This window comes from Lissotriton vulgaris, chromosome 10, assembly GCF_964263255.1.
Source record: "Lissotriton vulgaris chromosome 10, aLisVul1.2, whole genome shotgun sequence".
Taxonomy (NCBI): Eukaryota; Metazoa; Chordata; class Amphibia; order Caudata; family Salamandridae; genus Lissotriton; species Lissotriton vulgaris.
This window is the reverse complement of record NC_141698.1, coordinates 574984421-575009474: the sequence shown is the minus strand read 5'-3', so window position 1 is coordinate 575009474 and position 25054 is coordinate 574984421.

Here is a 25054-nt window from a genome sequence, read left to right as displayed (position 1 = left end):
TACCTCGCTGCGAGAGCTAAGTGAGCATTGGTGCCCGTCTTTCAGACCGGTCTAGCTTTACTGCATCCTGCCAGTATTCCGCTGCCTCTGTTGTGGATTCAAACGCGTATTGGACCTCTGCCTAACACTTCCATTGGTTGCGCCACCGGACATAGACATGCTGCTGGTGCCTTTGCGGGCCTATGTGCACAGTTGTCCACAGAGTATTCCCATGTTGATGATGGTGTTCCTAGAGCCTCAATGGGACACTTCAGCTCCTGTTGGAACGGAAATCGGCTCCACCGCGGATGTGCAGGCATCAGTCTCAGGCACACTGGCATCTAATTCTTCCCCAAAGGCTGCCGTGGGAACAAGTGATGACCACCTCTGCTCCCTTGATATCATACTGGAGGTTCTTGAAGGACTGCCTCCTGCGGATGAAATGTTCAGTGATGTTGAGTCTGCAAGACAGGATTCCTAAACAATGTGGCCTCTACTGTGCTGGGAACCATTTGGCAACTTTTTAAATATGTACCAAATTGAAGGTCGAACTGACTTTGATTTTTGTCTCTGCTTTAACTGAACATAGTGGCTTTCAAGGTGCTCAGAAAAAGGATCTTTTTAGAAACGCTGTTTAGGTAACAATGCTTTCACTATAGACCTTGCTTTCATGGCCATTTTAAAAGCATTTTTAGGACCTTTTTCATATATTTTTATGTACACAATTAGTATGCCTTTTTTGGCTCAGCTATCTTTTACCTAAGCAGACCTTGTTGACCTTTTGATGAGGAGTGGGTGTCATGTTCTTTAGGATAGTCCCATCATGTACATGCCGATTACATACATTGTGTCCCATCCACACAACATAACGGTCCTAAACACAGATCTAACGTTATAAAAAATCTACCTTCACCATCACATTCGATTTTTCAAGGTAAGGGTAAAAATAACATTTAATTTTTGCTATACCATTTTCTCATACTTAAGTAGGGAAAAGTGATTGTATGCATTTCTAGGCCCGTTCATGGAAAATTAAATTTAACTGCACAGTGCAAATAGCCTTTTTTTGTCTGGTTACTGTGTAGGCTTACTTTCCCTTATATCTAGTATGCCCTACTTAAATAAATTAAATATCCTATTATGGGGACATATAGGTTTAACTTTAGAGGTGACTTGTCTAATTAAGAAAACTACATTTTTCTGCATGGCAAAGACATTTTCCCTGCAATGTGTCACTGAAATTCTTTTAAACTTAAGCCCAGCAAGAGCAAAATTGTGCTTTCTTGGACCATACATTTTTTGTCATCTTTGTGGGTGGTGTGAACAAAAACGTAAGCCCAAAAAAGAAATTTAACCTCCACACCACTGATGCAATTTTTGTGCCATGTTAAAAAAGGTCTTCTTGAAAGTTAAATACCTAATTTGGGTCAAACCAATTTCACAGTACAGTTTTAGAGACAGAGGCACTGTGGGATTGAATGGCACTGCACAGAACCATAATACTAAAATAAATAGGGTTCGTACAAAGGCAAAAATTCCAGGGTCATGACCTAGAAAACGGGGCTCTCTTTCAGAGTGTATAAAGGCATGTCTGGACTGTCCATGTACGGATTCGAGTGAAGAGTTGGTTCGTTTAAGATTAGATAAGAGCTCAAACAAGATTTGTATATAGATTGGACTCAAGGTAAAATAGGCAGTGGCAAAGTGAACAGGTCTGGCTATTCACATAGCTACAGTACCTCAAGTCGTTGCTAGATGTCCTTCTCAAGTCACAAGGAATAACTTGAAGCCTCTAACAAACCTGGAGCCCTTCAAAACAAGACTACCCCAAAGCTGCAATAACTTGTGTCTTCTTGAGTAAGATGCGCCTGCTTCAAATGTTCTTTTATGGCGTGGCTTCTTCATAAAAATGTACATATACACTTTTGCTACTCTAATGAATTGTGTGTGTTGTTTATAGGATACATAAATATATCAATGCTGGTATATGATGATGAACCAATACTGCAACTTTCAATACATATCTTGATTATTATGGAACACTTGTGAAGAAAACCTAGTATACATAAATACTATCAGTCATTGTTTAATTAAAGGCCCTTTAACCCTATCAAACTGCTTTTGGAGTGACACTATAATTCTGTCAGTTATATTAAAGCTCACAGCCTTGTGCTGTGGCAAGAAGCAACACAATGTTCATGTTACTTAAGCAAAGAACTAAAGATGTTTGATGAAAGCTTATTCTATCTATCTATTTATCTATCTGTCTATCCTATCTATCTATCTATCTATCTATCTATCTATCTATCTATCTATCTATCTATCTATCTATCTATCTATCTATCACCCTCACTCTATCTATCTATCTATCTATCTATCTATCTATCTATCTATCTATCTATCTATCTATCTATCTATCTATCTATCTATCTATCTATCTATCTATCTATCTATCTGTCTATCTGTCTATCCCATCTATCTGTCTATCCTATCTATCTATCTATCTATCTATCTATCTATCTATCTATCTATCTATCTATCTATCTATCTATCTATCTATCTATCTATCTATCTATCTATCTATCACCCTCACTCTATCTATCTATCTATCTATCTATCTATCTATCTATCTATCTATCTATCTATCTATCTATCTATCTATCTATCTATCTATCTATCTATCTATCTACCACACTCTATCTATCTATCTATCTATCTATCTATCTATCTATCTATCTATCTATCTATCTATCTATCTATCTATCTATCTATCTATCTATCTATCTATCTATCTATCTATCTATCTATCTATCTATTCACTGAAAAAACCAAGGTTAAAGTTTTGTTATAGTTAGGTGAAATATTCAGTGACAACGTAACATTTTAAACCAAAAAACCCCCCACAAATTCACAAGTTATAGTTACCTTAAGCAACCCTAACTCGTACCCCAATGGAACTAGAACTCATGCACAGTCCATGCACAGTTTTCCCATCAATTATTTCAGTGCAAATGTTGCGGTGATATTGCCAAAGATGTCATAGAAAATGTCATAAGCCATGTAATATGTGGTGCAATTAGCAGTGTATAATAGCTTACTCCAAAGCACAATTTGTTGTTAGTATCCACTAGCGATTTATAATTAAATTCTATAAATAAGTTAAAAGAAACCCTTTTTAACATTTATTATTTTTTGAAGAAGTGAAATTCTCATTTACCGCTCTTTTGATCTGCTCTTGGTGAAGAAAATCATCCAGTTGGCAATGGACCTGCTTGGTTATGCTCCACACTCCATTTCTCCTCATTTGCTGGACCACGTTGGATGTTGCACAGAGAGTATGCACACTGTTTCCAAGAATTATTTGAATAATTTAATTTTCAGATGTACCAGATGAGTAATGCTGTTGCCTCACGAAAAACACATTGCCTTACTCTTATGCATTGCTAAGGGTCTAAAAAACACAAAACAAGACATAAATAGACACGTCTCGGAGATCCAAGCAGGTCAAAAGGAAGCATTAGAGCACAAAAGATATATTGCCATAAATTGAAAGACACTACTGAAAATCAGTTTTTTTATATTTCTTTATCATTAAAGGTTTTTAGAAAAAGCTACAATAGTCTACAAATGACCTTTAAATAATGCAATTTAAAATATATGATAGATGGACCATGGCTGAATGGATATGGGTTGATGCCCAGATATGGGAACTGGCAATGAGGGATTCATGAGAGGAACGCATATCTCTATATGTAGCTGATGTCTTGCTTTATCTGTTGGAACCAGAGGCATGCCTGGTAAGACTTAAAGAGAATGACACAGTCTATGGAATATATTGAGGACTAGGTATAAACCGGGAGAAATCACTGGTATCCTGGGTACCTGGGCAATAGATGAAGACCTACCCTTGCCACTCCAGATTACCAGCAGGCACTTTTTAATAGCAGACAATGTGGATATCCACATACAGGTGGGTTCACTATGGAGGCAATCTGGCCTGCTACTCCATAGACTAGAGGATGTAAAACACTGGAGGACACTGCCACCCCCTATTCAGGGCAGGCCGGTACTACTTAAAATGATCGCACTACCGTAATTTAACTGCATACTGTCAAATAGTTTGTATGCCCTCTCAGATGAGGTTTTGCATACCATAAATAGGTTATCACGATCCTTGCTTTCGTTGGATCGCCCGTCATGGATCTAGTTATCCACCCTCCATAATCTTTCCAAGATGGGGGCCTAGGGCTACCAACCATTTACAGACATGATAAACCAGCTCAGGTTAGCATCGTAAATGAATGAGCAAACTCATCTCTAGACTGCATTGAGAATGGATCAGGCTTGGATGGGAATGAAAGGCTACCTATATGTACTGTATAGCTGGAGAGTGGAGACAGACATTTTGCCAGCAACTGCAACGGTCATATCCATCTGGCATGAACTGAATAGGGAACTGGGTTGGGAGAAGAGACTAACAATGAAAACTTCCCTGTGACTAGGCAAGAGACATGGTACTGTATCTGGGCAACCAGGTTTAAAAAAAAAGACAATATTGGCCTCGCCTTCCTTGATGATGTTGGGGACGCAAATGGTATAGTACCCTTTGAACACCTGCGGGCCGAATATGATATGGCGACGATGCAAATATTTAAATGCTTACAATTGTGCGATGCATTACAAGAAAGGATCCCACGGGAGCGGAGACAAAAGAAGACTCTGCACTAGAGAGCTTGGTCATTCAGACAAGCATCGGAGCACGAGTAAGACGTCCCGCGCTTGAACGCAAAATGATCGCCACAGCGGCACACAAATACTAGTATCTTTGCACCAGCTGGTGTTAAAGACCAATTAAATCCGAAGAACGATCTTGACCAACCATAAAGTCTGAGTTTGTCGGCTGATATCCTCCCCACTACAGTTGAAGCCACCGCTTAATTACTATCTCCTTTCTAAGGCTGTCCAGCTTTTTGTAGTCCTGAGGAAGACCAGCTTTTAGATGCAGACAAATCAGCGCATCACATTCAGGGTTGAAACGTCGACGTTCAGTCTATGTATCGGTCCACACAAAGTTTTAACGAACGAAAGAAATAATTCAACCGTTTTGAAACAATTGTAATTAATGGTGGACACATGTGATTTAAATATTGTATATATTTATGTACGTCAGTGATTATGTTTTTTGTCTAATTTTTCGTTGAGCACCCAGCCACCAGTCACGACTCACTTCTTAAGTGTACAGTTTGTTTATTTATTGTATGTTTTGGACATCTTCAATTGATTCAAACAGTGAAGAAGGTCAAAATACAATAATTTGCCTACATCTTCTTGTGTGGTTAGGCATTTGTTTTTCACGATTTCTTCTTTGAATCTTGTTTCTTAAGTTGTATATACAGTATATTTTCAATGTAATTGTGTTTTCCGACAGAACCATTGTTTTTCTTTAACTAGAGAGCAGGGTGCAGCATGGACACATGACTATGAAGGCTATCTCACTAACATTGGGCACATTGATGAGTAACCCACCGTGAGAACGTGAAGATATCATCCCAGGCTATCTTAAGAAGAGACCACACTAGCAATGTCCTAAAGCAGTTTTTTCTTCTCAAAAAATGATCAGCATAAACTATAACACAACAATAAAAATTGATATCAAAAAGATTTTTTTTAATTTAAAAAGAGAAAATGATTTCACATTTGTGTCTTATATACATAATAAATTGATATAATAAAACATATATTTCTGAGCATGAGACATATTTGATTAAAAAACATTCAATAGACAATGTTGTTGTCTTATGTATTAATGCTGCGACTGTAGTCTGTCAATGCGTTTCGACACGACGTGGTGTCTTCCTCAGGACAAATTATTTTGCAGCCCAATACTTGTATAACTTTATTTATTTAAAAAAACGTCAATTCTTCGTATAGCAGCAGCGAGGAGAGAGGCACCTTTAGATACTTATATCGCGGTATGTGAAATCTTTTTATTGAGATTTCACTGCTCCCATCTCAATCCTCGTGAATAAAATATGGAACGTCTATTTCTTTTTTAGAAAACCAATGCTTTCGTTACGTGGTCTGCTTTCATTGTGAAGCGGAACAACGTGTGAAGCCGGTAACGGGTGGGTAATGATGGCGAAGGGAGCACTCAGAGCGTTGCAGATCGGGTGGATATTTCTATTATATCTCTTTCCAAATTCTTTTTTAGCGGGAGATTAATTCAAGGTTTCGTCTATTCAAAGGAACTCTCGCGAAGTTAGACAAACCCGTCTTATCGAGTCTTGTGATGATCGCGTAATGTTGTATTGGCGTCCCAAACAAACGTGATATTCTTCTTAAGGGGATCTGCAAAGTGTTCTCTGTTCTCGTGTCTCCACCAGGTACCGGTCATTCGTTTCAAGGAAGGCGAATAGACGAAACCTTGGATTAATCTCCCGCTAAAAGAGAATTTGGAAAGAGATATAATAGAAATATCTACCCGATCTGCAACGCTCTGAGTGCTCCCTTCACCATCATTACCCACCCGTTACCGGCTTCACACGTTGTTCCGCTTCACAATGAAAGCAGACCACGTAACGAAATCATTGGTTTTCTAAAAAAGAAATAGACGTTCCATATTTTATTCACGAGGATTGAGATGGGAGCAGTGAAATCTCAATAAAAAGATTTCACATACCGCGATACAAGTATCTAAAGGTGCCTCTCTCCTCGCTGCTGCTATACGAAGAATTGAAGTTTTTTAAAATAAATAAAGTTATACAAGTATTGGGCTGCAAAATAATTTGTCCTGAGGAAGACACCACGTCGTGTCGAAACGCGTTGACAGACTACAGTCGCAGCATTAATACATAAGACAACAACATTGTCTATTGAATGTTTTTTAATCAAATATGTCTCATGCTCAGAAATATATGTTTTATTATATCAATTTATTATGTATATAAGACACACATGTGAAATCATTTTCTCTTTTTAAATTAAAAAAAATCTATTTGATATCAATTTTTATTGTTGTGTTATAGTTTATGCTGATCATTTTTTGAGAAGAAAAAACTGCTTTAGGACATAGCTAGTGTGGTCTCTTCTTAAGATAGCCTGGGATGATATCTTCACATTGTACCTTTTCCCTGACCCAGGATCTTTATCCTCATCAGGGGGCCCTCGATACACTACAAAAAAAAAATAACCCACCGTGAGAACTAGAATAGCTGAGGGCTCATTGGCAGAGAGACATTGAGGAGATGGAAGATGATGAGTAGAGAGATGCACTACAATTCCCAAGATAAGTGGCATAAAGGTGAGCTTCCGCTTATTCCAATTGAAGGTCCTACATGGAATTTACTACATCCAAGTTCTACTACACAGAATTGGAAGGGTCAGGGATGACAAATGCATGTGGAATTGTGGTCTAAAGGACACTTTCCTCCGCACACTATGGGAATGCCCTAAACTCCAAACACATTGGGAGTGAGTCATACAAACACTAGAAGAGGCACCCATAGTACTACTGAGGATGTGGAGTGTATCCGACGCAACAGCATACAAACAATTATTGGTCAACCTAGGATTTGTACTAGCAAAGAGAGAAATAATGCAAAGTAGGCAGCAAGACTGGGCAGGGAAAATGTATGTGTTTAGGGCATGGTAAAAGGCAGTCTATGAGAGAATGGCATGTCTCAAAAATTTTTAAAAGTGTAGGGGAAATGGGACACAGGGAACTAGTGATATTGAGGCCTCGAAAATGGTACAAAGAGACGATGGCGCAGAGATACCACTGACGGAGAGCAGATGGCGGGCAAATGGACAAGAGGGTCATGGGGTTACCTGGACCCAGTGGAAACAGTAGGAAGATGCACCTTAAGTGCCTGGAAGAAGTATTCTCAGGGTAGTGGGAAGATGGTGGGGAAGTGTGCAGGAAGCACTGCAATCCTTTCTCTTATGATTTGTTCTTACTTGACAATCTTATGACAATTCCCCCCCCCCAACAAAAATATATATATGTATATGATGTGAACAAGGGCAACCGCCCGAAACGCGTCGTCTGCCACGCTGCTGTAGCACTCTCGGAAATAAATTACCTTTTGCTATCATTTGGGATTCGTTGGTCTTTCTGTGTGTGATCGCTGAAAAACATTGTGATTCCAAATCGACCTTCCGCCGCCTATATATATATATATATATATATATATATATATATATATATATATCCAACGTAGTTTTCTCCAATCTTGAGCCTCTGACCTCAACAGGGCAGCACCGGCGCGCGGGTATCAGAGCACCCCGCTTACATCCAACAACATCTCCCTCGGAACACAAAGAAGAACGCCGCAGACCGGACTTTGATGAAAGCAAGCACTTTTTAATGCAAATTTCAGAATGGCAACCGATTCAATCCTGACGCGTTTCAACTCTCGTGGAGTCGTGTTCACAGGTGAGCCAAATGAAGGAATGACTTTGAAATTAGTCTGCTTTTAAAGGGCTACAGCGTCTCTCCGTAGTCTCTTGTTACTGCAATGTCCATAATGCATAGGGAAAACACCTTAACAGCGTGATAATGCTCTCTTTTTCTCAAGCCTTCAATTTCGTTTTCCACTGTGTTGTTTAGTTCTGGGGAAAATGCTGGCTTAATATTTCTAAATATGTTCGTGCTTTCCCATGCACTAAAAGGCTCAAAATGTCTTGTTGCCCAATTATAGTGCTCAAATATAAATATATATATATATATATATATATATATATATATATATATATATATATATATATATATATATATATATATATATATATATATATATATATATATATATATACATAATCATAACTCTAGAACTAACCCCTTATGTATCAACGAATTTCTCCATAAACAAAGATTGGGCAAACTCATTTGATACATTGGGCTCATACATAATGTGGTAAGTGTCCATACCTGATTGCAAATAAAAAATACACACACACTCACAATGAAGCTGTTCTTGACCTCAAAGTTTATCAGTTTCGCCTATTGGTTAATCTGGACTGGCGAGTTACACACTTTGTTTAAGCCTACTTGCAACATTTTCATAATAATTGTGTTAAAGTATTATTCATGAGGACCCTGAGCAAATTATTACATGAATTGGAGGCTTGGCTTGGTGAAAGATGGGTGCTGTGAAATAGCATCTTCCCATTACCTCTGGCCATCTTGGGATGGAAGCACAATTGGTTCTTCCTCTCCCTGCACACCGAAATCCTCAAGGGAACAGGCACATGAAAGACAGCCTAACTCCCAGCCCAACTAACAATTAATGAGGCCCTACCAATGGAGACGACCAAGGCACACCCAGGGAAAGAGCATGTTCCACCACCATAGCTTTTTTATATCTCTATACCTTGCAGTTTTCCCTACATACATGGCCATATCACCAGGCAGATAAAAAAAACCTTAAAAGGTAAGCCTCCTATAATGAATCTCACCATTCACTTGAAACAGGCTTAGGGTAAGATTATGTTTCACTGCCCCGTTCCATACATGCAAAAGCACAGGCCTGTCATCGGGGTTCGGGCTAGATACCTCAAGGGACACAGCATGGCTAACTATTTTGGCCCGCAGTTGGGTATTAGGCTAAGTGGATACAGAGACACTGTGCAGGCTGCACTCTTGTGTTAGGGTCATCCACTGAACTCCCCATTTTTCACCTCCTGCCCTAGCCCAAAAGTAGCTGAAAAGGCATTAAGAGTCTAGCCGCCCACAGCGCACTTTGCTCTTCACTTGAAACAGCCTTGCATTATGAGCACAATCATTTCCCTCAATCCCTGCACATTATTTAAGCTGTAGGAGACAGGCACCACCAAAGAAAGTCGAATTATTTGTCCCAAAAACAGAAGCGCTATCATTGGGCATCAGGTTAGGTTCGTCCAGCGACAGAATGAGGTTTGACATCCCAACTTAGACTCTTCCCACTCATCTCAGTATGAATATTTGTGCCCCCGGGGACTAGCTGTCTATATTTTCCAGCGTATCTTAGCCCAGGTCCTTCCTGTTAAGGCTTAAGAGCAAAGAGGCTCTTTTTTTGGTCTCTGCAGTCTATGAAGGGCCAGAGAGCATCACTCTATGTTAGACACAACTAAAGACTGTTCATTGCTATCTATGAAGGGACGACAGTCAATCTTCCAATGGTCACTAAAGGAAATATTGTTAAACCCTGAAAACATTTGTCAATCATTTACATTTCATGTCTTATGCTGTTGCAAAATGCCGGTCAATGTATGATCTGTAATACCACAGTACCACTGACTTGGTAAGTACAGTACATAAAACCAACAATTCATATATCACTAAATTATCCAGAGTATTCTCTGTATCATAAAGTTGAGATCACCCTCGGTGCATGTGCATTTCTAATGGGGATCTACAATCCCGTACAAGCTAAGAGATGGCTTTGTTGTTAAATTCTCTGAAGATTAGTTCACTAATCTACTCTGTATGCTCTATCAATTTCCAAAAAATACTTCCCATAATATCCATTTTCATGATCTATTTTAAATGCTCCAAACCAGAATGTTCATTTTGATATTCTCATTACCTGTTGCTACTTTAACTCTCCACCTCACATACACTCTTTACCACATTATCTCGCAAGTCAGACAACCTGCTTAACCAATACACAAATTAGTTAGTTTACCCACCCAAACTGAATAAAAGCAGACCTTTGTATGCATTAAACCCATATATAGAGAACTTACTAAATCTTTCTGCCAATGAGATACATAGTCTACTCACAAGAAAACATCCATCATCATTGCTCATTTTGATGCCAACAGGGCACCACTACACTTCCCCCCGCTCACTGAGACGTGGAGTGACTTTAAAAATTGTGCCACTCAAGTCACCCCACAAACCAACAGTGTCATCTTCAGTAACACAAATCCACCGACTCCTTCACCAACGTGACCAGCTACATACTTTGAATTTCAATTCCCCAGTCAAAGCTAATATTTATTCAATATACCACCTACATAGCTGCACTGTTTACTTCTTTTAGGACCATAACACTGTCATTAGCCTATACTACTACAGAATAGTACTCTTGAACTACTCACTTCAGTACACACATTCGGAGTCTACACACAACCAGGGTAAACATCTTGACTTCATCCTTTTTTTGACATATTATCCTTTTCTCATCCAGCCATTAATCCTTCCCCACCGACCATGACCATGACATGATGCATACTGTGGCAGATCTCTTTCTTCTCCGAAGCCTACCTTCACTGTTATCCTATTTTTTTTGTTTACATTTCTTATTGAAAGTTTTGTCGTTTTGTTTTTATTACATGGTACATCGTTTTATATATACCAGTTAGATTTTGTCACATATACTCTGGTTTTCAAACAGCATAAACACATTGTGAAACATCCAACACAGTAAACATTCTATAGTTCAGATTAGAAAAACATCTTGTGTGTGGACATTACCTCTCTAATGATCTGGTGTGCGAGACTGACCAATGTCAGGTTCACCTCTATGTGGGTTTCCGTAGGGGTACTGATGGACATGATGCCCCCCACTCTACTCTGATGTACCTCAGTGTGTAGTGTCAATGTGAACGCTCCTACAGTGCAGGAGTATGCTATTTGGTGTTTGGGGTAACTTTGAACCTATGAACTGCAGGGGAGGGGGGTAGTGGGGGGTTTTGGTGGGGTGTGGGGTCCCGGGGGTCCGCTAAAGGTAAGTATTATATGGTGATGACCTAGTCATCTGTGCGATATTTGTAGTTTCTGCGCCGGGGGGGAGAGGGGTCCAAGAAGGAGGCAGCATTCCACGCTGGTTGCCGGTGCTCCAATTGAGTGGAGCTCCAGTATATGTACAGTCTCCTATGCGACACCGTCATTGCGTTGTAGTGTTTGCTTGCGCTGATGGGGACAGGGGTGGGGCTGGGATTGAGATGGGGTAGTCCCGGGTGAGATGTCATGCGTTGTCTCCCGTGTGAATTGGAACAGTAGCTGTGCCCATTCCATCGATATGGAGTGTTTTCGAGTGCCCTTCACCTCTTCCTCCCTCAGTGTTGTCTCCAATGCTGCCCCCCACTTTTTAACTGCACCTGTCCAGGCTGCCTCTGGGGTCCCGCTGGTGCTCTCCAGTACAATGCTATTCCCCGTTTCGCTAGGAGTAGGGCTAAGGATGCGAACCTGCACTGCACCTTTTCTGTCTTCCGCCTACGGAAGATCCCCAAGGCGCTCGCCTCCCATGTGTCAATGTGTTGGAGATGGACTGTCGCCTCCTGAGCCGGATGTACCGCACCCCAATATGTTTGGATTACGGGACAGTCCCGGAACATATGTTTGAAGTTCGCTGCGGGTAGTTGGCACCTGGGGCACGTAAATGCTGTGTCGGGGTAGAAACGATGGAGTTTGTTAGGCATTAAATATGCGCGGTGTAATATGTTGAATTGGATATTCTTAAACCTTGCATTCCTTGACACCTTATTTGGGTACTCCAAGGCCTTCTCCCATTCCTGATCATTGAGCAAGCGTCCTATCTCATCTTCCCATCATTGGCAGAGGGTCAATAACGGGGTAGCAATCAGTTCCCTTATCGCTTTATAATGCCAAGTGACTAGATGCCTGCCCCTGCCCATACGCAGGATCGTGTGGAGTACTGGGTGTGTCAGTGGTTCTCCATTGGTTGGATCCCAGCATTGCCGTACACTGTCTATCAACCGTCTGTGCACCAGGAATTGTCCCGGGGGGAGGCCATACTCGTTTTGCAGCTGTTCATATGTCCTCAACTACCCTTCCTCGAACAGCGCCTCCACCTCTGTCACCTCGCTTTCTGTCCATATCCGAAGGGTTCCGGATGTGAAATAATTCTCCTTCTGTGGAATTCCCACGAGTGGGAGTAGTGGGGAGTAAAACTGCTGGCCCTTTGACGTTCGGTGTATGCGCATCATGCATTTGCAGGCGATCACCACCTGTAGAGGGTATGTACTCTTCGGCCTGGTGCCCGGCATCAGTAGCCGCCTAATAGCTGGGAGGGGCACCTGACCATCATTAGTGTATGTCTCCTCCATGTGGCGTTCCGCCGTCCAAAGGGACAGCCACTGGATCTGCTCCGCTAGGAAGTACGCTTCAAAGGAGGTCCCCCCAAACCTCCCTGTGTTGTGGGCAAGTATAGGTTCCGTAGGGCCACTCGTTGTCTACCGCCTCCTCATATCAATGTCGTAAGTAGTGTGTCAAGTTCCTGAAAAAATGAGCGAGGGAGTATCACCAGAAGATTTGTAAAAGGGTAGAGTAGCCTGGGCACCATTATCATTTTTGCTAGGGATACACGTCCTATGGGGGCCAAGGGCAAAGTCTTCAAAAAGGAACTGCTGCGTGTAGCCCTGCCAATATTTTGCAATGATTCCCCTCGTAGAGGTCTTCAGGGGAGTGATACAGTCTCACTCCCAGGTATCGGGGTGCCACGGCATTCCAACCAAGCGACTGAGGTCCTATACGGACCTCCAAGGGAGCCAGGTGAGGGCTGAGAGGAAAATTCGTTGATTTTTCCCAATTGACTCCAAGTCCATAAACCTCTGCAAAGTTTTGCAGTATTGTCCATATTGGGGTGAGAAAGCTTGTGATGTCCCGCACATAGATTAGTAGATCGTCAGCGTACAATGATACACAATGGACTGTGCCCGCTATCGGAATACCCCAGGCGTCTCCCTCCTGTCTTAATCGAATGGCCAGAGGTTCCACTGCTAACGCAAAAAGCAGGGGGAACTGGGGGTATCCCTGTCTCGTCCCCCGTTCCACGTGAAGTAGATTGGAGATGTACCTTCCTACTCTTACCCTGGTGGTGAGGCCTTTGTACAGAAGCTGCATGTACGCCAGTAGGGTCAGGCCAATGTGCACCTTACGGAGGGTCGCGAAGAGATATGGCCATAAGAGGGTATTGAAGGCCTTTTCAAGGTCCAAGATTAGGCAAGCTTTGTTTGGGAGTGGTCCTGTGCTCTGTCTTGTATGTGAAATAGCCAACATATATTTTGTGACACGTTTCTTCTGGGAAGGAAGCCATTTTGGTTTGGGTGGATCAGCTGTGGGAGAACCTGAATATACCTATCCGCTAGTATTTTCCCCAAAATCTTGCAGTCTGCGTTAAGTAACGTAATGGGCCTGTATGAGGATGGGAGCGTGGGATCCCTATTAGGTTTAAGGAAGGTTACCAGAGTAGACTCCCTGAGAGAGCTGGGAAGTTCGCGTCTCTTTAGTGCGTCATCATACATGGACACCAGGTGTGAGGATATCTGCCTCTGAAAGGTAGCATAGTATTCGAGGGGAAAGTCGTCCATTCCCGGCACTTTACGCCACGCCAGTGCTCTGATTGCATGGGTAACGTCCGGGGATTTTATCTTTGTGTCTAGTGCCTTACTATCCCCCTATGGAATTCTGGGTAGGGGCATGGATTGAAAAAATTGGGGTAGTGTCAAGTGGGACGGTCTTGGTGGGGCTTAGTAGATATCCATGTAGTAAACTTGAAAGATGCGGAGTATATCTACTTTTAATTGTCGAAGGGCCCCCGTATTATCCTGCAAAGTTGTGATGGGTGGCATGTCTGTGTCTTGCTTTGCTAGCCAGGCAAGTAGTGTACCCGCCCTATTGCCATCTCGATGTACCCGAGCTGTGTATGCTCCAAAGTTGTTTTTGTGGAGGTCCCTCATGGTTTCAGCATAAACCGTTTTTGCTGTCGCTACCTGTTCGAGAGTCGCATCCCCTGTCCAACTGTTTCGTGAGGTCTGCTAGGTTTGCTTCTGCTGTTTGTAGTGACCGCCCCAGTACGTGCCTCACCCCGAGTATGTGTTGTATACAGTGACCGCTTGCTTCGACTTTAAATGCATCCCATTCTACGGATCTGGAAGTTGCTGTGTGTGCGTTTAGTGTAAAATATTCTTGGATGTGTTCACCATGTGTTTGACAAAATGCCTGGTCTGTGAGGCATTCCATAGGTAACTTCCATGTGGGTATACTCTGCCTAGGTAATCAGTGTGCTGTATTAGGGGGAGTAAGGCTGTGGTGCAGAGGAATCTATCGAGACGTACCCTGAGGTTGTGTGGGGCGGAGTAAAAGGAGTACAGCCTAGTTCTTGGGTTCTTCTCTCTCCATGCATCTGCCAATGTCCACTGGGTAACCCAGTGTTTAAAATGCTCTATCTGTTTCGGTGCAGGCGAATGCGGAGGTGGGGGGTGGGACCTATCTAAGCTGATGTCTAGGGTGCAATTGTAGTCCCCACCCAGTAGCCACAGCATCTGCGTGTATTGTGCTAATACTCCTGTAAGACTGGCCCAGTACTGTTCCTGTTCTACGTTAGGGGCATAAATGCTTCCTATCAGTATTTCTTTACCATCGAGATGACCCGCTAGCAAAGAGTATCGACCCTCTTTATCTATCGCCCTAGATTGTTCTTTAAAGGGCATCCGAGGCCTGATCCAGATGAGTGTTTCCCTAGCAAATGCAGAGTATGTTGTAGCACAGATGATACCCCAGCACTTATTCCGTAGGTGCTCTACTTCCACCTTTTGTACTGCTTTGTTCGCCATAAGTTGGCAGGGTATGCTCAGACGTGAGTCCATTGCTCACTTTGACACTGGATTCAAGCAAGCCTGGCTGAAGACGGCTGGAATGCCAGAAACTGGTCCTAGGAAGCTTGAATCCGGTCCAGGGAAGGCATGGCTTGCAAGTTTGGACTGGACTGTTCCCATGAGGCACAGGGTCAGACTGATTTGCATATGGCCATGTCTGAACTAGGGTGGCAGAGTGGGCTAAAGAACAGTGATGGATTAAACCCAGATCTGTTGACTGGGTGTGAATGTTTGATTGGTTCAGATGCTCCGTCCATCACCACCCCATTTGTACCACTTTGTTCACCATAAGTTGGCAGGGTATGCTCAGACGTGAGTCCCTTGCTCACTTTGCCACTGGATTCAAGCAAGCCTGGCTGAAGACGGCTGGAATGCCAGAAACCGTCCTAGGAAGCTTGAATCCGGTCCAGAGAAGGCATGGCTTAGCAGTTTGGGCTGGACTGTTCCCATGAGGTTATAACGCTAATACCCAGGAGGTGACCAGGGGGAAAACAGGGGAACAAAACAAGGATAGAGGGGTAAGACACTGTGCTCGACAATCTTCTCCAGAAAGAGACTCAGGTCAATCGTCTTCTCTATGTCTGGTACTGCATAAGAAACAAAACAGAGATGTAGTGAAACAATGAACCCTCCCCCGTCTTTCCTCTACTTTACTATCTGTGTATTGTATACCTTCAGATTGTAGGAGATGTGCAGATATATGGGATATGGGTATTAGGTGCTGGCGTACGGAAATATGCACAATGTCTCTAATTCCTGTAATCAAGAAAAGACCGTAAGCAATAATGCTACAGCAATGAGACTGAACTAATAAGGGTTAGATAAGAGCTCACCTTGCTTATCAGGCATGTAGTCCTACATAAATACAGAGCACCTTGCCACAACCGTGACCATACCCTGTTTCAATCACAGGGTTGGACACGGGAAAACGAGTAATAACAACTAAGCGGAATCTCCACAAATCAATCAGGGATAACGTGGTGTGCACACAGCGCAGGCGAAGGAATTCTCGCTTGCTTAACAACCAATAAATGAAAGGAACAAAATGATAAGAGAACACTCAAGAAGCAAACTGCTTCAAGTACTCATGAGACGGCCGCCTGGAAAACGGGGAAGACGCCAAAAACACGAGCTCCACCACTAGCTCCTCGGACGATCCCCACCGTGTCCCGAAACGAATGTCAGAATGCTAGCTAATTGCGAAGCGCTTCTGGTATCGTAAGGCGGGCCTAAATGTCCTGGTGAGACCTACTGCACATGTGCAACATTTGCTCATGCGCTCACGGATAACAGGTTAAGTTTTGCCAACCCCGTACTTCGGATCGGTGATGGCTGCTTATTGCATATCGGACGATCCCCACCGTGTCCCGAAACGAATGTCAGAACGCTAGCTAATTGCGAAGCGTTTCTGGTATCGTAAGGCGGGCCTAAAGGTCCTGGTGAGACCTACTGCACATGTGCAACATTTGCTCATGTGCTCACGGATAACAGGTTAAGTTTTGCCAACCCCGTACTTCGGATCGGTGATGGCTGCTTATTGCATATCGGAACGGCAGTGAGCTCAGAACGTAGGCAGGCATGACAGGCACAGGGTCAGACTGATTTGCATATGGCCATGTCTGAACTGGGGTGGCAGAGTGGGCTAAAGAACGGTGATGGATTAAACCCAGATCTGTTGACTGGGTGTGAGTGTTTGTTTGGTTCAGATGCTCCGTCCATCACCACCCCCTTTTGTACCTCCAACCCCGTCAGGTGTGTATCCTGGAGGAGCACTACCTGGGCCTGCTGTCGTTTCATATATGCATATATCGCATATCCTTTGCCTGCTGTGTGCATGCCTCTGACATTTAAGGTTACCACTTTCAGGTCTGTGTTATGGATCATGTCAATCTTATTTCTTGTTGTCTGGGTGGTCTCTTACAGAGTGTGTCACCTCATGCCCCTCTTGTGTCCTTTCCCCATCAGGATGCCTGCTTCTGTTTGTCATACCACCATTCCATGGATTGCGTGTCCGTTCCCCCGGGACTTGGACAGGGATATATAACTGGGGTGGAGTAAGGTAACTTAACAGGAAACCATCCCAACTATGAGGACTTATCTCTCGGCGCGATACGTCCAAACTGCACAACATGTGCGAACTTTAGTTCGTTATATGGGGGGGGGGGTCTTCGGCCTCCACTAGCTGCCATCGCTGCAGCCGCCTTCTTGTTGCCTGTATCCAGCTGGTGCCCTATCGCAGCCCAGTTGACCGAGCCATGCTGCATAGTCTGACGCTAAGGATGTCTGCCCGTTTCACCGGGCTCAGGGTTATCCATTCCTTCTGTGATCAGCAGCTTCTTCTTGAGCATGGGGGAGTGTCGGTATCAGAGGCCATCTAGTGTCTAGGTTTGAAGTGCTGAGTTAAGAATGTCAGAGCAGAGTTAGATCAAAGTGTCTGCCGTCTGAGGGGTTACTATTGGCGGAGTCATTGAGCCATCTCCTTGGGTGTTGCCATCGCTGCCTTCTTCTTCCGATGTGAATATGTGCGGTTCCCTCTCGGCATCTGAGCTGTCTCCTGGGAGTCCCACCTCTGCAGCTGCCAGTAGTGCTCTGCGGCGTTCTGCAATAATTGGCGTAAGATCCGGAGAGTTCTTGTTAGAGGAATCCGAACGTGGCTGCAGCTGGGTTAGTGTGACTTTCTTCTGCTGTCGCCGTGGGCGGCCCTCCGGTCGATTGGTCGGTGTCTTACGGGGATTTGGCCCAGTTGTCACATGTTGCTCGATCCAGTCACTGGCCGTTGCTGGATCCGAGAATAAATGTGTAGCTCTGTTGTGTATTATCTTGAGGCGGGCCGGGAATAAGAGTTCATATTGAACATTCTTCTGTCGCAGGGTACACTTGACCGCCAAGAAAGTGGACCTTTGTTGCTGTACTGCCCTTGAATAATCCGGGAATAACATGACCTGTTTATCCTCCACTCGGATCGCCCCCTGTCTCCTTGCGGCCCGAAGGGTAGTGTACCTGTCCTGGGAATGGAGCAATTTTAGAAGAAACAGCCTCGGAGGTCATCCCGGCTGTGGCCTACGGGCTGGCACCCGGTGCGCCCGCTCTATTGGGGTCAGTTCATCTGCTGGCGTGAACGTTGCGATACATCTTTTTATGTAGGTGATTGGATTGCGCCCCTCAATTCTGTCCGGTAGATTGATCACACAAAGGTTGCTTCTCCGTGAGCGACCCTCCAGATTATCTTTTCTGCTCTCTAGGATCTTCACCCGTGCCTGCAGGTCTTTGAAGGAGTCTTGCTGTTGTCACACTTGTGGTTCCAGAGTTTGTATCGCAGTTTCTCCTAGCTTGACCTTGTCTGCCAGCTTCCTATGGTCGTCCCAAAGTAAATTTAGATCCATGGCCAGTTCTCTGAACTTGTGCTCCATTGTCACTCTCGAGTGTTAAATTGCCGCCAATACTTTGTCCAATTTGGATGACATAGCATCCGATCCTGCAAGCTCCCCACTCCGAGGCATGGTGTGAGGGGGCGGGGACGACACCCTCTGGGACCCCGAGTTTTGTGCTGTGCCAGTCGCCCATTGGCGTCCCATGGTGGATGTGTCTTCCGCCAGCTGTTTTCAGCGGTTCCCCGCAGTAGCCTCTCCTGGGAAGTTGACTCTCTGCACGTGGTCAGTCGCGATCTCTACGGTGACTCAGCGTCCCCCCTGGTTCTCGCCCCTGTGCCAACGCACAGGTGCCGTCTCTGTCTCCTCCCGGCTCAGCCTTTGTTCTATTCTGTAGGGGTCCACTGATCCCAGCGCGGAGACCCCCCGGGCGTGCCGCCAACAAATGTGGTTGTTGCGCCTTTCCCCTCTAGTCGCTGCTTCAGTTTCCTCAGTGTGGGGTCGTCACTGCATGAAAGTGCTGTATCCATTGTCAGGGGCCCCCAGCCGATGTCCCCCTTGCTCGTCTCCAGGTCCGGCCTCACCGCAAGAGAGAGACAGCCTTGCACGGGGACGGCGTCCCAAGTCCGACCCCTCAAGGTCCCGGCGGCGCCTGTGCGTTGTCCTGAATCAGAGGATTACCAGTGCCACAGCCGCGTCGGGCCTCTCACCATCGCGGGGGGGGGGTGGAATCCAGACACGCCGCCCCCAACACCCCAGGCCCGCACCTCCAATTCACGTTCTCCCCCGCGCACCCCGAGTCTGAGCGCCGTCACGGGGGAGAGGGGTAATCCGCTGCAGGGACCACGAGCTTCATGCAGGTCCGCACCCTTCGCAAGTACCGCTGATCTTGAGCCTCTGATGGTGCGGCAGAAGGTCGCCCCTATGCCCCCCCATGGCAATGAATTGGCTCTGCCCCTGCATGCCCCTTCTGATGATGGATTACAACGGTGTGGCATCACAGATGGAAGGCTTCTCGGCCACCCCGCTGACTATCACTGTGGCCTGCAAGCCTTGTCACCCAGGCCGCCCATTCTGGGTCACTCTGGGGCGAGCCCCGTCCGCTGAATCGGGAAATCTGGGCCGGTGGATCCCCGCTGGTGACTAGGCCCCACACCGCAAGTGAGTCTCCTCCCCCCATGTACCTCGAGGCCCGGTGCCGCTGCGGAGGGGTGTCCACCGTCCCTGTACAGGGGTTAACAGCGTCGTTCAGGCCTACCCGGCACCCTGAATATTTACGGCGCTGCCCTGTGTGTTGTAGGGCCTGCGCCTCGCGTCCCGCATGGGATGCACCGTCTTCATCCCGCCGGGGGAGAGGGGGTCCGCGAGCAGCCACGGGCGCGCTTCACCTGCTCTCCCAGTGTCCGCTCTGCCTCCTGGATGGGCGCCCGGACAGGCCTTCGCAACGCCACAGTCTCTGTCGGGGCCGAGGGCAGCGCTGGAGAAGCCCCGCCAACACTATGAGCTCAGTCTCCGGAGCGCCTCACAGGATGCGGCCATTTTGAAGGCCGTGTCTCCAGCACACCGTGGTCTCCCGAGATCCCAGCCAACCTCCTCCAGCCACGCCGACAGGGTCGCCTGGTGCCCCCCACTCTCGTCTCTGCTGTGCTGGGTCTGGTGGCGTCGGGCAGCGGCTTTAGGGCATAATTGTGGCAGAATAAGCGGGCTTCTGTGCGGAGCTCTACGGGAATGCTGTCGCCATCTTACCCTGCTAGGCCACACCCCACTTTTATCCTATTAGAAGGAAAATATGCCCCTGGCTCTCTCCCTACCTCCCTACAAGAAATGTAAATTTGTACCACTTCAACACCACATTGTTTGACAATTTCAATGAAAATATCTTTTTATATTAGAGGCCTGAATTTAGAATTTGGTAGTTGAATTACTTTGTCACAAATGTGACGTACATCCCTTTCACCTTTATTACAAATGCTTTACTTTCTATGGCACTAGTAATAAGGGGGGACTGGAGTAACCCATGTGCCAAACTGTAAATTAGACCCTAACCTTTGATATTAACCATCCCTAAATATATTCTCCCCAAAAATGCCTTGGAAATAACCTTGGAGCATACCTGATATTTGCATACTGCAAACCAAGATAATGGCATAGTTGTGTAAACATAAAGCCCTTGAAAACGTGATGCCTAACAAATTGCTTTGAGCACAATTTCTTACCAAGTCATTGTGCTTTCAAAACATCATCTCATCACTACACCCTCATTGCCATTGCCTCTGACATTCTACTGAATATTTAATCTCTACACCATGCCCATCCATCACCACCTTGATGCTCTCTGCCCATGACTTGGCACGTGTTTTTATTAATGTTCTATACTTTTTTTTAGTTTGAGATGCTTTATTGATAGGATAAAAACAATGTAAAACATCAGTACAAAGTAGTAGCAGGAAAAAATAAAGATGACAACTTGGAATGCAGAACAAAAGCACAAAAGTGCAATAACCCATAAGATAAAAAAGAAAAACTGTACTTAGTAACAGTAGCATTTTGGAGAGAAAATTTTTAACAGAAGGAAAAAGAAGAGAAGAAAGAAAAGTAGAAAGAAAAGAAAAAAGAAAAAAGGGGGAGAAGAAAGAAAAAAGGAGGATCAAAAAAGAAGAGAAACTTCAGTAATAAAAATTACTGCAAAAAGATATGTAACAATTAAGAGATAAAATCAACAATAAGTCAAGTTAATTTTCTAGACATAAAAGTAGTTAGGGGTAACCATAATAAGTCTCTTTTGATTAACAAGGAGGTGGAGTTAGCGTAAGCTCTGTCCATTCTGTGGTGATGACACAATAAATTCCACCATGCTGGAAAGGATATTTTTGAGGTGTCCTTCCAATTAACTGTAATGCATTGAAAAGTAATAGCTAAAAAGAGGTTAATAAAAGGGGCTACCTCTTTATGGTTGGCAAAAACTGGAGAGAGACTACCCAAGAACACATGGTGAAAATGAAAGGGAACATCGAATTGGAGAATATCTTTGAATTTACTCCAAACAGTGTCCCAAAAAGTGTTGGTCATGGGACAATGGAAAAACATGTGAAGTAAATCTGCCTTTTCGTGAGGACAAGACCAACATTTAGAGGAATCTATCAAATGAAAATCGTGAAGGTCGCTGGGGTGAAGAAAAGTCTATTATAAAAATAGTATAAGGTGTGCGTTGTACTGGCAGAACGGGAGGTAGTGTGAATCCTAGACCAAAGTAATTCCCAAGTATGTATATGAAGATCAAGGCTTAAATCTTTTTCCCATTGTAATTCTAAGGGACATTTAACTCTAGTAACCTGGGGGTGAGAAAGAAGTTTGTATATAGTAGCTGCCTTAAATTGAGTGGAAAAATCAATATTAATTGGGGGGTGAGATAACTGATCAGGAGAGGTAGTGGGAGTAGAGTGCATGGGAGTATAAAAACGAGTGAGGACATCAATGAGTGTAGCATAATGAGATGCATAATGGGAGGAAATGTGATAAAGAGATTGAAGGGCAGAAAAGGGCATAAAAACACCAGGGGCCTCATTTATGAGCCCTTGCATCACTTTTACGCCGCCAGTGCGTCGCTTTTTGTGACGCACCAGTGGCGTAAAAAATGTGCCTTATTGCGTCATATTTACAAAGTGACGCATCTAGGTAGATGCGTCACTTTGTAAACCCCTGCGCCACATTATACCTGCGCCAGGTATAATGTATGCAAGGGGGGCGTATTGACGCAAGGAAGGGTCATAGAAGTGACACAGTGAAATCCATGAGATTTCACTGCGTCACTTTTAGGACACCGTTGCGTCAAAATCCTGCGCCTGCCTCACAGCAGGCGTAAGACTGACACAGGCCCTTTCACATGGGGCTTGCCCCATGTGAAAGGACGCATTGCTTGAGTTGCATCACTTTTGTGACACACTCCAGCAATGCGTCACTTTTGCGCTTACAGATACGTCAGAAATACTGACGTATCTGTAACTCCTAGCGACATGATGTGTTATACATTAAATATGACGCATCAGGAATGTCGCAAGGAGTGCGCACTGAGAAGTGACGCATCGCTGCTTTCACGCAGCGATGCGTCATTTCTCATAAATGAGGCCCCATCTTTCATTAATTGTTGGGGGGTTAAGATACCTTTATCAATCCACTCCTTCCAAAACAAGGCGTGATTATTAATCTTAAAATGTTTATTTATACCAAAGAGGAATGGTAGTGGAACTGGAATTAAAAGAGGGATGAGCACGGAGAGAAGAAATAGCTAATGTTTTAGAATGAGCAAAAGTGGGGAAAGAAAAACGTTTAGGTGGTAGGGAAATCAAAATAGCAGAAAGAAGGGAAAAGAGAGAGAACTGGGCCTGTTCTAAAATACTACATGCAGTATGAGAGGATGAGGAGGATTCAGGAAGGGAAATCCAGATTAGCTTCAGAGTGAAGGCGGAGTGATATCTTTTAAGATTAGGAAAGTTATCTCCCCCGAAATTCTTAGGGAGTTGAAGTCTAGCAATTGACAATCTAGATTTATGATTATTTCAAAAAAATGTAATAAGTATAGCGTTGATAGTACGAAAGTAAGTGTTAGGAAGAGAAATGGGAAGAGGAAAATAGGAAAAAGCATCATTTTGATTGTAGCCAATCTACCCCACCATGAAAGGAAAAGAGGGTACCAACTATCAATGAGGGCAGAAATGTTCTTACAAATTTCAGCAAGATTAATCTTAATAAGATCTTTAAAATTATTACAATAGAGAACACCTAGGCATTTGATATGGGAGGAGGACCATTCGAAGCCAGAATCATAAAACATGGAAGGAAGACAGAATTTGTTGATGGGCAAAATTTCAGATTTATCAATATTTAACTTATATCCTGAGACAGCAGAATAACACTTTAATAAGGAAAAAAACTCTGGTAAAGAGACAGATGGGATGGAAATGAAGAGAAGGATATCATCAGCGTAAGCCGTAAATTTAATATCAACATTTTGAAAGTGAAAGCCAGTGTAATGATTGGGACGTCGAATGGTTTCAAGGAAAGGTTCGAGGGCAAGAATGAAAAGAAGGGGAGAAAGGGGGCAACCCTGTCTGGTACCATGAAGGAGAGGGAAGTAACCAGACTGACAACTGTTGGCCCAAACAGAAGTGGACGGAGCAGAATATAGGAGTTTGATGAAATTAATAATAGTGGGGCTTGATCACACAAAGGTTGCTTCTCCGTGAGCGACCCTCCAGATTATCTGTTCTGCTCTCTAGGATCTTCACCCGTGCCTGCAGGTCTTTGAAGGAGTCTTGCTGTTGTCACACTTGTGGTTCCAGAGTTTGTATCGCAGTTTCTCCTAGCTTGACCTTGTCTGCCAGCTTCCTATGGTCGTCCCAAAGTAAATTTAGATCCATGGCCAGTTCTCTGAACTTGTGCTCCATTGTCACTCTCGAGTGTTAAATTGCCGCCAATACTTTGTCCAATTTGGATGACATAGCATCCGATCCTGCAAGCTCCCCACTCCGAGGCATGGTGTGAGGGGGCGGGGACGACACCCTCTGGGACCCCGAGTTTTGTGCTGTGCCAGTCGCCCATTGGCGTCCCATGGTGGATGTGTCTTCCGCCAGCTGTTTTCAGCGGTTCCCCGCAGTAGCCTCTCCTGGGAAGTTGACTCTCTGCACGTGGTCAGTCGCAATCTCTACGGTGACTCAGCGTCCCCCCTGGTTCTTGCCCCTGTGCCAACGCACAGGTGCCGTCTCTGTCTCCTCCCGGCTCAGCCTTTGTTCTATTCTGTAGGGGTCCACTGATCCCAGCGCGGAGACCCCCCGGGCGTGCCGCCAACAAATGTGGTTGTTGCGCCTTTCCCCTCTAGTCGCTGCTTCAGTTTCCTCAGTGTGGGGTCGTCACTGCATGAAAGTGCTGTATCCATTGTCAGGGGCCCCCAGCCGATGTCCCCCTTGCTCGTCTCCAGGTCCGGCCTCAACGCAAGAGAGAGACAGCCTTGCACGGGGACGGCGTCCCAGGTCCGACCCCTCAAGGTCCCGGCGGCGCCTGTGCGTTGTCCTGAATCAGAGGATTACCAGTGCCACAGCCGCGTCGGG